The 12886-nt window shown below is 44.4% G+C and overlaps 1 pseudogene; it reads right to left on the reverse strand.

The window, feature by feature from the left end:
* Positions 1-1383: 1383 nt before the first annotated feature.
* The window catches only part of LOC149457844 (uncharacterized), a 472748-nt pseudogene continuing 461245 nt past the window's right edge, over positions 1384-12886 (reverse strand).

Raw genomic sequence — 12886 nt, forward strand, 5'->3', positions numbered from 1 at the left:
TTTCATCCCGTGATACCTCAAAGAAAAAATAAAAAATAGATGCTCTAGTGCATTACCTTTATATAACAATATATATTCACTCTGTGCAGAAACACAACTTAAAAATTGTGCAAAAAACTTTTTTTTTATATATCGTGCACATATAAATTAACTGTGACCACTCCGTGAACACTGCAACGCTGTGCATCCACCAACACCAATAGTATTACATACTATTACCCTCTGTATATATATAATCAGCATTCAATCAGAGATCTTCTATTTCCTCTCCAAAGATATTTTCCAAGGTCCTCAAAAGACAAGAAGGGTCTCAAGACTCATATTCAAGGTATAGGGAAAGATTTTAATAGCCACTTACATTAAAATTCCACATTTCCAGCTCCAAACATGGCTCCTATGCGAGTTCTACCAAACAAATGCAGTAAGCCATGTGTGAACAACCAACAAAATGGCCGCGGCGACACTTCACACCCTAACGCGTTTCGTCACTTCCGGACTTCGTCAGACGAAGTCCGGAAGTGACGAAACGCGTTAGAGGTGTGACGTCGAGACGCACGTACGCAGACCGGAAGTGTCGCCGCGGCCATTTTATCTTATCATTTTGAAGTACCCAAGATCTTGGCCCCCCATGTGAATGAGTATGGGGTACACAGTACCCCTACTCGATCACCAAAAAAAGTTAAAAGTAAATAAAAACACACAGCCAGTTTTTGATATTTATTCAACCCCCCCAAAAAATGTCCCCCAAAGTAGATCCAACATTAATAATGATGGATGCCACTGACCTGAACCAAAAAAACACAGCCTGCACTGATGCTTGGCTCACCTGGTAACTCTGTCCCCTTATGACATTGAACAGGGAATTCTGGTTTGATGACATCAAAAGGGGGTGTGTTCACCTGGTGATGTCATTGGATGGTCCAGCCCCTTCATTTATTTAGTGGCAGAAGGTGGCTGAGCTGTCATTTGATGGGAGACAAGCGTTGGCATATTTTTTTTTTTTATTTGGGTCAGTGTCCGGAGTTCCCTGTGATTGACATTGGATCTACTTCAGAGGACTTTTGAGTTTAAAAAAAAAGACTTTTCAAAAACTGGCTCTGTTATAATTTACTTTGCACTTTTTTTTGGTGAATGAGTAGGGATAATATGTACCCTGGTACTCATTCACATGGGAGGACAGATCTGGGGACCCCCTTGCTCCTTAACAACCAGCTAAAATAAAATAATCTTTAACTATAGTATGCCTGCCAAGTCCCTTATTCAAACTATCACGTCTATGATGTCATCGATTCACACAGCATTTCAAGCACCCAGCTTTTCCATGAGGATCAGTAAAATCATAATTTACAGGGCAGTAAAGTGGACCTTTAGGCATTACAGATTTTAGTGATGTGTGTTATTTAAATATTTTTCAGGAAAATGACTGTGAGATAAAATAAGGAGAGGTGTTGAAATAACTCGTCCCCTCTTATTGGGTTGAGAAGATTAGGTCTCCTCTGGTCCTCTCTGGTTGGTGCTCCTTGTGTTTAAGGGAAGACTTTGTACTGGAGGGTGATAACCTTTCCTCCAACACAGCAAATTGTAGACGTATCTCTTACACTCGGAGAATGTAAAATAATAGATAAGAGGATCCAGACAACAGTTGATGCTGCTGATACTGACACAGAGGATGTAGGGAATATACAGAGAGCGATCATAATTCTCATACACCTTCACATAGTTAATTAAAGAGATTACATTGGTGGGGCCAAAACAAAGGACAAACACACTCAGCACAACCACGCAGAGGCAGATAGATCGGGATCTCTTATGTGTGCGATCAAATTTTGATCTGCTGAGACTGCGGATGATTCCAATGTAACAGAAAGTTGTAATGAATAATGGTAAGAAAAAGAAAAGTGAGATAAGAGAGATGAAATAGTAAAAATAGAACTTAAGATCTTTACCAAAGTACTGAACATCATGACATAATGTGATATTTAGATTAGAAAATTTCCAGGCTTGATCTGTTATGAGAAGAGGCACAGTACTGACCAATGAGATGACCCAGATGACACCACACACCAGCCAGGCTCGGTTCACTGTGCGCCAGGAGAGAGACCGCACCGGGTAGACTACGGCCAGGAAACGGTCCACGCTGATACTTGTCATGAGCAGCATGGAGCAGTACATGTTACAGTAAAATGCTGCCGTGACAAAGCGACACATTCCTTCTCCAATGAGCCAGTTCGATCCCAAGAATCGGTAGGCAATTTGAAAAGGTAGGATGCTAACAAAGAGGACATCTGCAGTGGCGAGGTTCAGCATGTAGACCACTGCCGGCTTCCTGATTTTCATCTTCACCAGGAATATGACGATCGCCATGATATTGAGAGGAAAAGCCACAAGGAAAACAACAGTATAGATCGATGGGGCAAGCTTGGTCACACTCCAATGTGTGAATGCAGTACTTAGGTCATTATCTGAGATAAGAAAAGTAAAACACAATATTAGCATAAATAAATGAACCAGATACATTTATCTTTTCTTTAAAGAGGAACTCCAGTTTAAACATCAACATGAATAGCTAATAAAAGTATAAAGAAAAAAAAACAGGAATTTAGACGTGCCTGTAATTTCCATATTTTAGAGTACAGTACAAGATACAGGCAACTTATTCATTCACCATGGGTTATTGGCTGATATATTCAGGTAATTGTACACTGTCATGGTGAGTTAGGGGGGGGGGGGGTTGTGCCCTGTACTTTATTCCAAATTTTCAGGTAAGTCAAAATTCCTCTGATTTTAGTCATACAGTATAGGACACAGGCAACTTATTCAGACACGATGGGACATCACAAAGCAATAAATTAAAGGATGGGCAGCAAGCAGGCAATCAAAGCCCCCAAGAACAACAGGGGTACATTTCACAGTGCTGCTACAATAACATTGTGGCCAAAAGTTTCCTGTGCAGATTGGACATTAACCTGGTAATACTTAGAAAAGTATGAATAGAAGGCAAGGCAGCATCCTTACAGAGTTGGGCAACAGAAACTTGGTGCCTAAAGGCCTGTGAGACTCTGAAGATATGTACTGGAGGGTGCATGTTTTAAAATATATACTCTTGTAATCAAAATCAACAAAGTGAACTTCCGGTTCCGGCGCCGCATGTAGCAGGGGCGGTATCCCGCGGCTCCGGCATACCCCGGCATATAACGCCCGCTTCCTGCACCGGAGAGCCTCAGCATTAGGCACGAAGGTGCCCCCTGTTGACCCGCTACTCGATCCCCATGGATCGGTACCTGAAACCGGCGGCACCCGGCCACGATCCCGCCGCGATTCCTGGGAGGGATGTCTCTCCCTCTCCTGCAGCCAAGATGGCCGCCGAACACGCTGCTGAGGGCGGCTGCAGAAGTGGCACCACAGGTCCCAGGGCGGACAGCAGTAATGTGGAGATGGACACACAGCCAGGGACAGACCATGGATCAGGTAGGAGGGAACCACAACCTCCCCATACCCCCGCACTGGGGCATGCAGGCACCTGTAGTCCTACAGATCAGCAGGGATATGAAAAAATTGCACAAGCCGTTGCCTCTCTATTATTGCCTACCATTACACAGGCTGTGGATAGGGCTGTGACCCAAGGCATAGAACAACTTAGAAGGGATCTCGGCGAAAACGTAAAGCGCATTTCAGATGTAGAACACCGCCTCTCTGATTTGGAGGATGAATTTCAAGCTATGCAGGCAGGAGTTACACAATCTAAACGTGAGCAACAAAGTATTCTGGACAAACTGGATGACTTAGAAAATCGGTCACGTAGAAACAATTTACGCGTAGTGGGTCTCCCAGAATCCTATAATTCGGGCTTGCTAGCTGAAATCTGCTCTAAACGTATACCTGCTGCACTAGGCATACTGACACCATGCCAGGTCGAAAGGGCTCACCGCCTAGGCGCACCTTCCAATGATAGACGTACGCCACGCTCAATAATTGTCAAATATCTCAATTACGCGGACCGGCTTGCTATACTAAATTCATTCCGTAATTCACGTTCCCTACAGCTGGATGGGCATAAGCTTTTACTTTTTGCAGATTATTCCCAAGAAGTTTCCCGCAAAAGAAAAGCGTTTCAATCAATTTGCGCCATACTGTTTCAAAAGGGGGTCAAATTCACTCTGGCATATCCTGCCACACTACGCTTCACCACGCCCACAGGGGAACCCAAATCGTACACACACCCAGAGGAAGCCCTTTTGTTCCTGCAGAATTTAACCGACAACCTGGGCCCTCGACAAATACAGCAGTCACCACGTGACCCCGGTCCGAGAGACCAACGCAGTCCTCGAAAAGAGCCGCCTAAGCGCCAACGCATCAACTTCTCACCGGCAAAGCATAGGCCGCCTTAATTCCCGCTGATAATTTTCCCTACAGGTTCACGTTTTAGCGGTTATTGATTCATGTAATGGTACTCCTCTGTCTTATTTTGTGGCTACCTACATGCTCCGTTCTGTTTAGATACACCTAAGGTTCTTTGGCTCGTTTTTATATCCGCTCACAATGTTATGGCGCATTTACTTTTCTCCTTGACTGCTGTGCCGATGTTGAGCACGGGCTGCATCTCACCCACAGGTGCTGCCGAACCGCACAATAATTTGGGGCCTCCCTTCTCTTCCCGTTTGCTGATAGACAAGGCTGCCCTTCGGTGCAGGTTTTACGTCTTACCTCCTCCGGTAACGCAGGTTAAGGAGCAAAGATATCATGCGGAATAATGTGAAGTCCATGAAACTTATGCTGTTTGTTAATGTTTTGTCTGTATTTGACCCCTGTTGGGTCATTCTGACAGATGTTTTTTCCCCTTCCCCCTCCTCTTTCTGTCGCTTTTCCCATTTCACTATCCACATACCCGGAGACCCCATGCTGTGCCAACCTTTAACAATGCAACGAGCGATCGGGAATCTTAGAAAGGAACACGTTGAGTTACCACCTTACAGAGCTCCTATTTCATTGCTGAACACCCCTTGGCTTATATCCACATGCTTCATGTAGTATCATGGAATGTAAAGGGTCTGAGATCACCCCATAAACGTATGGCCATTCTACGCCATCTCAAACGCTTGAAAGCGGATATTGCGTTTCTCCAAGAAACTCATTTAAGCCAATCAGATTTTTCGCGCATGAAAAAACTATGGGTCGGTCAGGTACTGGGCTCACCTACAAACAACCGCAAGGCGGGGGTGCTTATCCTCATACATAAACGCCTCACCCCAGACATTAGATCGCTAGTTACGGATGAGGAGGGGCGGTACGTTGCTGTACACATTAACTTGGATTCCTCTCCTCTAGTCTTAGCCAACGTTTATGCACCAAATTCTGCACCTAAACCGTTCTTCCAAGATCTGTCCTCAAAACTGTCACATTTTACGCACCTTCCACTGGTGTTAGGAGGAGACTTCAACCAATGTATGAACACTCAGGAAGACAAATTGAAACCAGACTTTCCTAGTTGCCCTCCTCCTTCCGCTCTCTCCCCAACTCACTCACTATTGTCTGAATTTACAGAAGCGCTACAACTTACGGACGTTTGGCGTCTGACCCATCCAGATGGTAGAGATTTTACTTTTTACTCCCCCGTCCATCATACTTTGTCCAGAATTGATTACTTCCTTGTCAACTCTTACTCACTACAAAGCATTAGGGACTCCGCTATACACGATATAGCGATTTCTGATCACTCCCCGATTTCAGTCTCCATTCAGCAGGCACAACATAATCATCGTTCGCGCACTTGGCGTTTCCCGTCCTTCCTAGCAAACAATCGGGACCTACTCCGGGCTTTGAACACTGCCTGGGATGAGTTCTGCGACACAAACGCACAACATCGAACAAACCCTAACCTCTTTTGGGAGACGGGCAAGGCGGTCCTACGAGGTCGAATCATAGCGTTCACTTCCACGTATAAGAAAAATCTTCTTCGTAACTACACAACAGCGAGCCTGCGTCTCCAACAGGCGCAGAGGGACATGGCAAGTCTCAACTCCCATGAAAATAGGAAAGCATGGGCGGAGGCCAAGCAACATTTTGACACTTGGGCAGCGGCCCAGGAAGCCGTGCATAAATCGCATATTGACCTCCGTTACCATAAATTCGGCAATAAACCGGGCAAGCTGCTAGCTAGGCTCTGCAAAAAACCGTTCACTCCCACTCTCTTTACAGCGTTGAAAGATGCACAGGGAATGTTGCAAGGCGACCCCTTAGATATTATTTCCATTTTAGAAAATTTCTACCAAAACCTGTACGGCTCGGACCCAATAGACACTAGCAAAGCCACCTCTTTTCTGGACCTCATCCAGCTGCCACAGATAGATTCTGCTACACTCCAAGCTTTGAATGCTCCCATCACTCAGTCAGATATATCCCAAGCTATAAAATCGCTTACGACTGGTAAAGCCCCGGGACCTGATGGCTACACAGCCGAGTTTTACAAACTCATGTCTGATACTCTCTCCCCTACATTGCAATCGGTTTTTCAAGGTATTCAGTTGGGAGGGAACTATCTCCCCTCAGGTCTTCAAGCACATATCAAACTGATTGCAAAAAAAGACAAAGATCCGACGGAACCGGGTTCATATCGGCCGATATCCTTGCTAAACCTCGACGCGAAACTCATGTCCAAAATTATAGCATCGCGCCTTGCAACAATATTGCCAGATCTCATTCATCCCTCACAAGCGGGATTTGTGCAGGGGCGCTCGGCAGCGTCGAATATCCGCAAAGTGATCTCTGTTTTGAGCCAAACCTCGACCGGCACACCCCATGATGCAGCTATCATTTCCATAGACGCCGAAAAGGCATTCGATAACGTTAACTTTGAATGGCTTTTCTTAACATTACGGAGATTTGGATTTGAGGGTTCTTTTCTACATGTGATTCAAGCCATGTATTCATCCCCTTCAGCCCAGGTTATTGCAGCGGGTCACATATCCAATCCCATCGCGCTTCACAAAGGCACTAGACAGGGATGCCCGCTTTCCCCGTTACTTTTTAACTTGGCTCTGGAACCTCTCGCACGATTCTTATTATTTCATTCAAACCTTCATGGCATCACCATTGGGGATCAGGAGTTGAGACTTGCCCTGTTCGCTGATGACATTTTAATTTTTACCTCGCACCCGTCCCTCGACTTACCCTATATTCAACATATTTTTTCTTCCTTCCGCTTTTGTTCAGGGCTTCGCATAAATTTCTCTAAAAGTGAGGTGCTTCCGCTATTCCACGCGCGCCCCCCGACATGGTCGCAGACTTCGGTATTCAAAATCGCTAACAGGTGTATCACTTATCTAGGCATTAAGATAGGGAAGTCCGCCTCGTCTCTGTACACACTAAACTACACACCTGTCCTTGCTAAAATTATTGGGGAGTTGGAAATGTGGAAGGATTTACCATTGTCTCTTTTGGGGAGATCTCACCTCTTTAAGATGGTGTGCTTCCCAAAACTTCTTTACCCACTTCAAACCATACCCCTTCTACTACGACATAGTGACATAACGAGATTGAATCGGGCAATTTCCAATTTTCTTTGGAAAGGCAAACGTCCTCGCATAGCACTTGCCAAACTATTTCTACCACGTAGTGAGGGAGGCTCTGGCCTTCCAAATGTTCGAGCTTACAACCTGTCATGTCTTCTGCGTATAAGTCTGGACTGGCTCACCCACTCCTCCCAGTACTCTAATTTCCGCATTGAATCGGCCCTAGCACGCCCTTATGACCTCTCGGCCCTATTGCACTCCAATGTTAATTCCTTGCCAGCGCATCTAAAACATAACACACTCTTTCGTGACACCCTTATCACTTGGAGGGAGGTCAGGCGCAAATTGGGGGTTTCTCCGTGGCTCTCTCGCTTTCTCCCTATTCATCGTAATCCTTCATTTACCCCTCCGCAATTACATGATGCCTATGGTACCTGGACAGCTCAGAATTTAACCCTGATACAACACCTCTACGATACTTCAACGGGTACACCGAAACCTCTCAACAGCATCCTTCAAACTTATGGACTACCAGCACACCACTTCTTCTACATTCTTCAAGTAAGGAACTTTGTCAACTCCGTTGTGCCTAATAAAGCAATTAGATTTCAGTCGACGTTTATTGATGCCTTGGCAAAGTCTCGAAAATATAAAATAGCAAACATCTACAGACCTCTAAACCTTCTGTGCGCCAAACCTTTCGAATCCTTCAATGCAGTAAAATCCTGGATCAAGGCGTTCGATAATAGCTTGACGGCGGAACAGCTGCTCTCAGGCTTTAACTCCACCTGTGCCTTCAACCACAACGAATTTTGGCGTGAGCAACAGCTAAAGATTCTTCACCGTGCCTATATGCCATGCATCTACTCTAAAAACGATCCGGCTCTCTCAGCCTGCCCTCTATGCGGTAGTCAATCTCCGTCATTAAAACACAGACTCTGGCTTTGTCCAGCCATTGCGGCATTCTGGAAACAAGTGGTTAACTTCATACATGTCATTACTTCTTTCCGATTACCTATCCACCCGTTACCACTCCTCTTTGGCTTCCTGGAACAACCGGTCATTGGCCTCTTCTCATCTCAAACGTCGTCCTTCAGGAACAACAAAGCCTGGATATCCTCATGTCTACTTATAGCAAGACGGGCTATTCTTCGGAAGTGGATCTCCAACTGCCTTCCATCCTTGGCTGACATTAAGCAGGAACTCAACTTCCTTCTACGTCTTGACAAACTAAATTTAATAATGTCTCCGACTTCTTCTAAGGAGTCTCAATACCTAGGCAAATGGACTTCCTATATCACAGGTTCTCTATCCGTACGTGAACAGGCATTCTTTCTTCAAGATCCATGTTGCTCGAACCGCCCAATGTATCAGTCTGTAAACTCGTCGGCATTGGGTCATTCATCTTTTTGATTAGGTTATACCGTTTTTGCATTGCTAAACTGTATATGGTACAATGTTTTTCTCCACTGTTCTCCTCCTCTTTATCCATAGGCCCACTTCTGTTATCTGGAATGTGAACTCTCCGAGATATCTCTTGTGACGGAACCCACAAGTCCTGATTTCTGCCTCCATTTTCCTTTCTGTAGTTTCTCTACTACTTTTTTTTTTTTTTTCTTTCTTTTTCATTCTGGTCGGACAGGTCCCCGGGTAACCCTCCACTCTCCCCCTTATTCCTTTAACCTAGCAATCGCATTCACCTATTATTTTTTATTTTTTTTTTTTCATAACAGTTCTCATTCATACCACCTATTCTGATTGCTTTCTCTGCTCACGATTCTTCCCCCCCCTATACTTTTATCTTCACTCTCCAGCTTTCCTATTCCTTTATACACTCCTAATTCTTACATCCTTGGGTCTTTCTTCTTTTTTTTTTTTTTTTTTTTTCTGATCCTTCCTCGATATGATAATGTTGGGCAAATTCACTTGGCCTGTGTCACCTCTGTTTTATATAAGAGCTACGCACTCATCACTCTCACGTATTCTTTTTCCCTCACCTTCTTATGCAAGCTCTATTCTCCAGCAATCCTCAAACGTCTCTCATGTCTGCTTCTATTTCTTTAAGTTTGTGTTATTTTCCATCAGCTAACCTTTATGACTCGATACATTTGATGTAATATTCATGTCATAACTGCCTCATCATTTTGACTTTTCCTACCTTGTCCTTTCTTGTTAAACCTTAATAAATTTTCTTGAAAAAAAAAAAAAAATCAACAAAGTGGCCATTTGCCACTACAAAGTGCACAAATCACTGATGAGGTGGGTAAATAGGAACATATAGACAGGCATCTTGAATGTTCATGGATGCCATGTGTTCCCCTTGTCTCAAAAGCAAACACTGCACTTGCAGATTCCATGAAAAATGTTGAAATGTTAGGGGATTTGTTGAGGAATTTACAGTCCAGGATAAAACAGATACCTCAATTGGGCTTTGGTACCATAAAGAGGTTTGATTTAACCACTTCCCATCCGGCTCATGTACATAAACGGCCGGATGGGAGCAGTGCAGGAGCAGGTTGCCATTCATAAATGACGCCAGCATTTTCAAGCTGTGCGCGCTCCCTGGGAGCAAACGGCAATGAGATCCGGTGCCTGCTGTGTCTGGAGGACATAGCGGAACACCGATTGCTGTACAGGACCTCTGTGTGAGGTCCGGATCATGTGATCACTGATTGGCCAATCAGTAATCTCATGAATAGTAGTAAGCAAGATGTCACATCTGACATCATTGATTACTACTAGTGAAATCTGTCACCATGAGAGATCACATGGTACAAGGCTATTCACAACAGCCTTGTACCATGTGATAAGCTATGACCAATCACAGCTCTCACAGTATTTCTCAATGGCTGCAAAAATGCAGCCAGAGAGGAGGAGAAATGATTGCGTTTACAGCCTTTATGGGTGTAAAAGCAATCAGCGTAAAAAAAAATCTTCATAATCTCCAACAAATAGTACAGTGTCACTATGGTGACACTGTACTGCTAGGGTGACAGTATGTTAAAAAAATTTAAAAAAACCTCAATAATAATATAAAAAAATAAAAAATGTAAAAAAAAAAAATAAAAAATATATTTTTTGGTTATAAACAAATTTTTTTTTTTTTTTTTGTTCAAACAATTTTTATTAACAATAAACCATAATGACACAACCAAGGAGACTTTGGTAATGTACATTGGACATTGAAGTGGCAGTAGGACAAAAATATATGAGGATCACATTACAAATGTCTATACATTTCTAGCAGAAACCGGTACATAGGAGTCGACAACAAATGACAATATTGTCCCAGCCAATCAGAGTAGTGCCTCCCGAGTGCATTAAAGAAATAGGGGGAAGTTTGGAGGGGGGTCAGACGGGGGTGGAAAGTAGGGAAGGGAAAAAGGAACAGCAACGATAACTCCATGAGCATGCATCAAGTTTACAGCAGACTCTATGTGCTGCGTACAAAGGGCTATTAACAATAACTTTGGCGCACAGTATACAAATCAAGGGAGAAGGAGTGATTCATCAAAGTTAGGCGGGAGGAAGCGTTCTACCCAGGGGCTCCATAAGCGCAAGAATTTAGGAATCTCGTCTAGAATTGTGGCTTCCACCTTTGCATGTATCATGGCTTGTGTTATTCTGGTTTTGACGGCCGCAACACTTAGGGTGGGGGATTTCCAGGATTTCGCTATGACCTACTTAGCTGCCATCGTAACTTGCATAAGGAGCTTAAATTGCGAGTTGGAGATGCCAGGGGGGCACTGATTGAGTAGGGCCGTTGTTGGGTTGGGTCGTAGAGTGATAGTGCTAAGTGTAGATAGCATGGTGAAAATTTCATCCCAAAAGACTCGGGCCACTGGGCATTCCCACCACATATGGTAGTGTGTTCCTGAGTCCATACAGCCTCTAAAACAGTTGGGCAAGTAATTAGGGGTAAATTTTGCGATTCTCGCTTGGACCATGTACCAACGGGTTAAAACTTTATAATTCGTTTCCAATGCTATGTTGTTCCAATGTTCTGTGAAGAAGATTTTGTGTTAGCCCAAATGTGATCCCAATCAGATGGGTCAAGTTTCTTACCTAAATCCACTTCCCACTTATGGGTATACAGAGGGGGGGACGTGGTGATCGAAGTAGTGAAGAGTGAATATAAGCAAGAGATAAGCCCACGTCTGTGAGGGTCTTTGTAGCTCGCTCGTTCGAAGAGAGACATGGCATCTGGCCGATTGGTTGTTGTGGCGTAGGGGGCGTAAAAGTGTTGTAGCTGAAAGTATCTGAATATCTCGGAAGCTGGGAGGCTATGTGTTTCCCGTAGTGAGGCAAAGGATTTAAACTTATTCCTCTGTAGGAAATGATGCATGTGCAGCAAATTAGCAGAGGACCAGGCCCTGAACAAAAGGGGTGTCTGCCAGACCGGGGGAAAAGCTGGGTTTCGTAAAAACGAGAGCAGGGGATTATGTAGTGATTGGAGGAGGTTTTCAGTTTGTCCCATAAGGATAAAAAGTGAAAAGTGATGGAGTTGGTTATAGAACGGCGGTCTATTGGCCTCAACAAGAGTAGGTTAGCTGTAGATAAGGGGTCACATTCTATTGACTCAAGTGCCACCCATTGATGGATTTCAAAGGTTGCATGATATTTAGGTAATTGGGCTAAATGCGCTGCTTGATAGTATTTGCTTATGTCGGGTAAGCCTAGACCACCATTGAGCTTAGGACGGTATAGGGTGGAGCGAGGTATACGAGGACGAGTATTCCCCCATACATAGGAGAAAATGCAACGCTGCAGTGTGCGGAGGTAATGAGGGGGGACTGGGACTGGAAGGACTCTAAATAGATATAGGAATTTTGGGAGGATTGACATCTTGATAACTGCTATTCTGCTTATCCATGCGAGGGGTAGGGAGGACCATTTGGTCAAAAGGGCAGAAAGATGTTTTAGCATCCAAAGATAGTTAGCTGCGTAAAGGTCTGATAACTTAGGGGTCAGTTTGATTCCCAAGAAAGGGATATGGCACTGTGACCAAGGGAATGGTAGAATCTGCTTTAGATGCGTCAACTCTATAGGGGGGAGAGAGATGTTAAGTGCTGTTGATTTATTGGGGTTTATTATTAGACCAGAGAACGAGCCAAACGCCTTGAGAAGCCGGAGTAGGGAAGGAGAGGAAGTCAATGGAGATGTGAGGAAGAGCAAGACGTCATCCGCGAAGAGACATAACTTATGATGCGTGCCTCCTATCTCGAGTCCCCTGATATCCAGGTTAGCTCTGATTAAGAGGGCCAGAGGCTCTATAGCCAGGGCAAAGAGCAAAGGGGACAGAGGGCAGCCCTGTCTCGTGCCTCTGGAGATCAGGAACTGAGCTGATCTGTGCCCCAGGTACCTAATTCTGGCCGAGG

Source organism: Staurois parvus, unplaced genomic scaffold (assembly GCF_062004578.1).
Source record: "Staurois parvus isolate SC_StPar_1 unplaced genomic scaffold, SC_StPar_1.0 ptg000302l, whole genome shotgun sequence".
NCBI lineage: Eukaryota > Metazoa > Chordata > Amphibia > Anura > Ranidae > Staurois > Staurois parvus.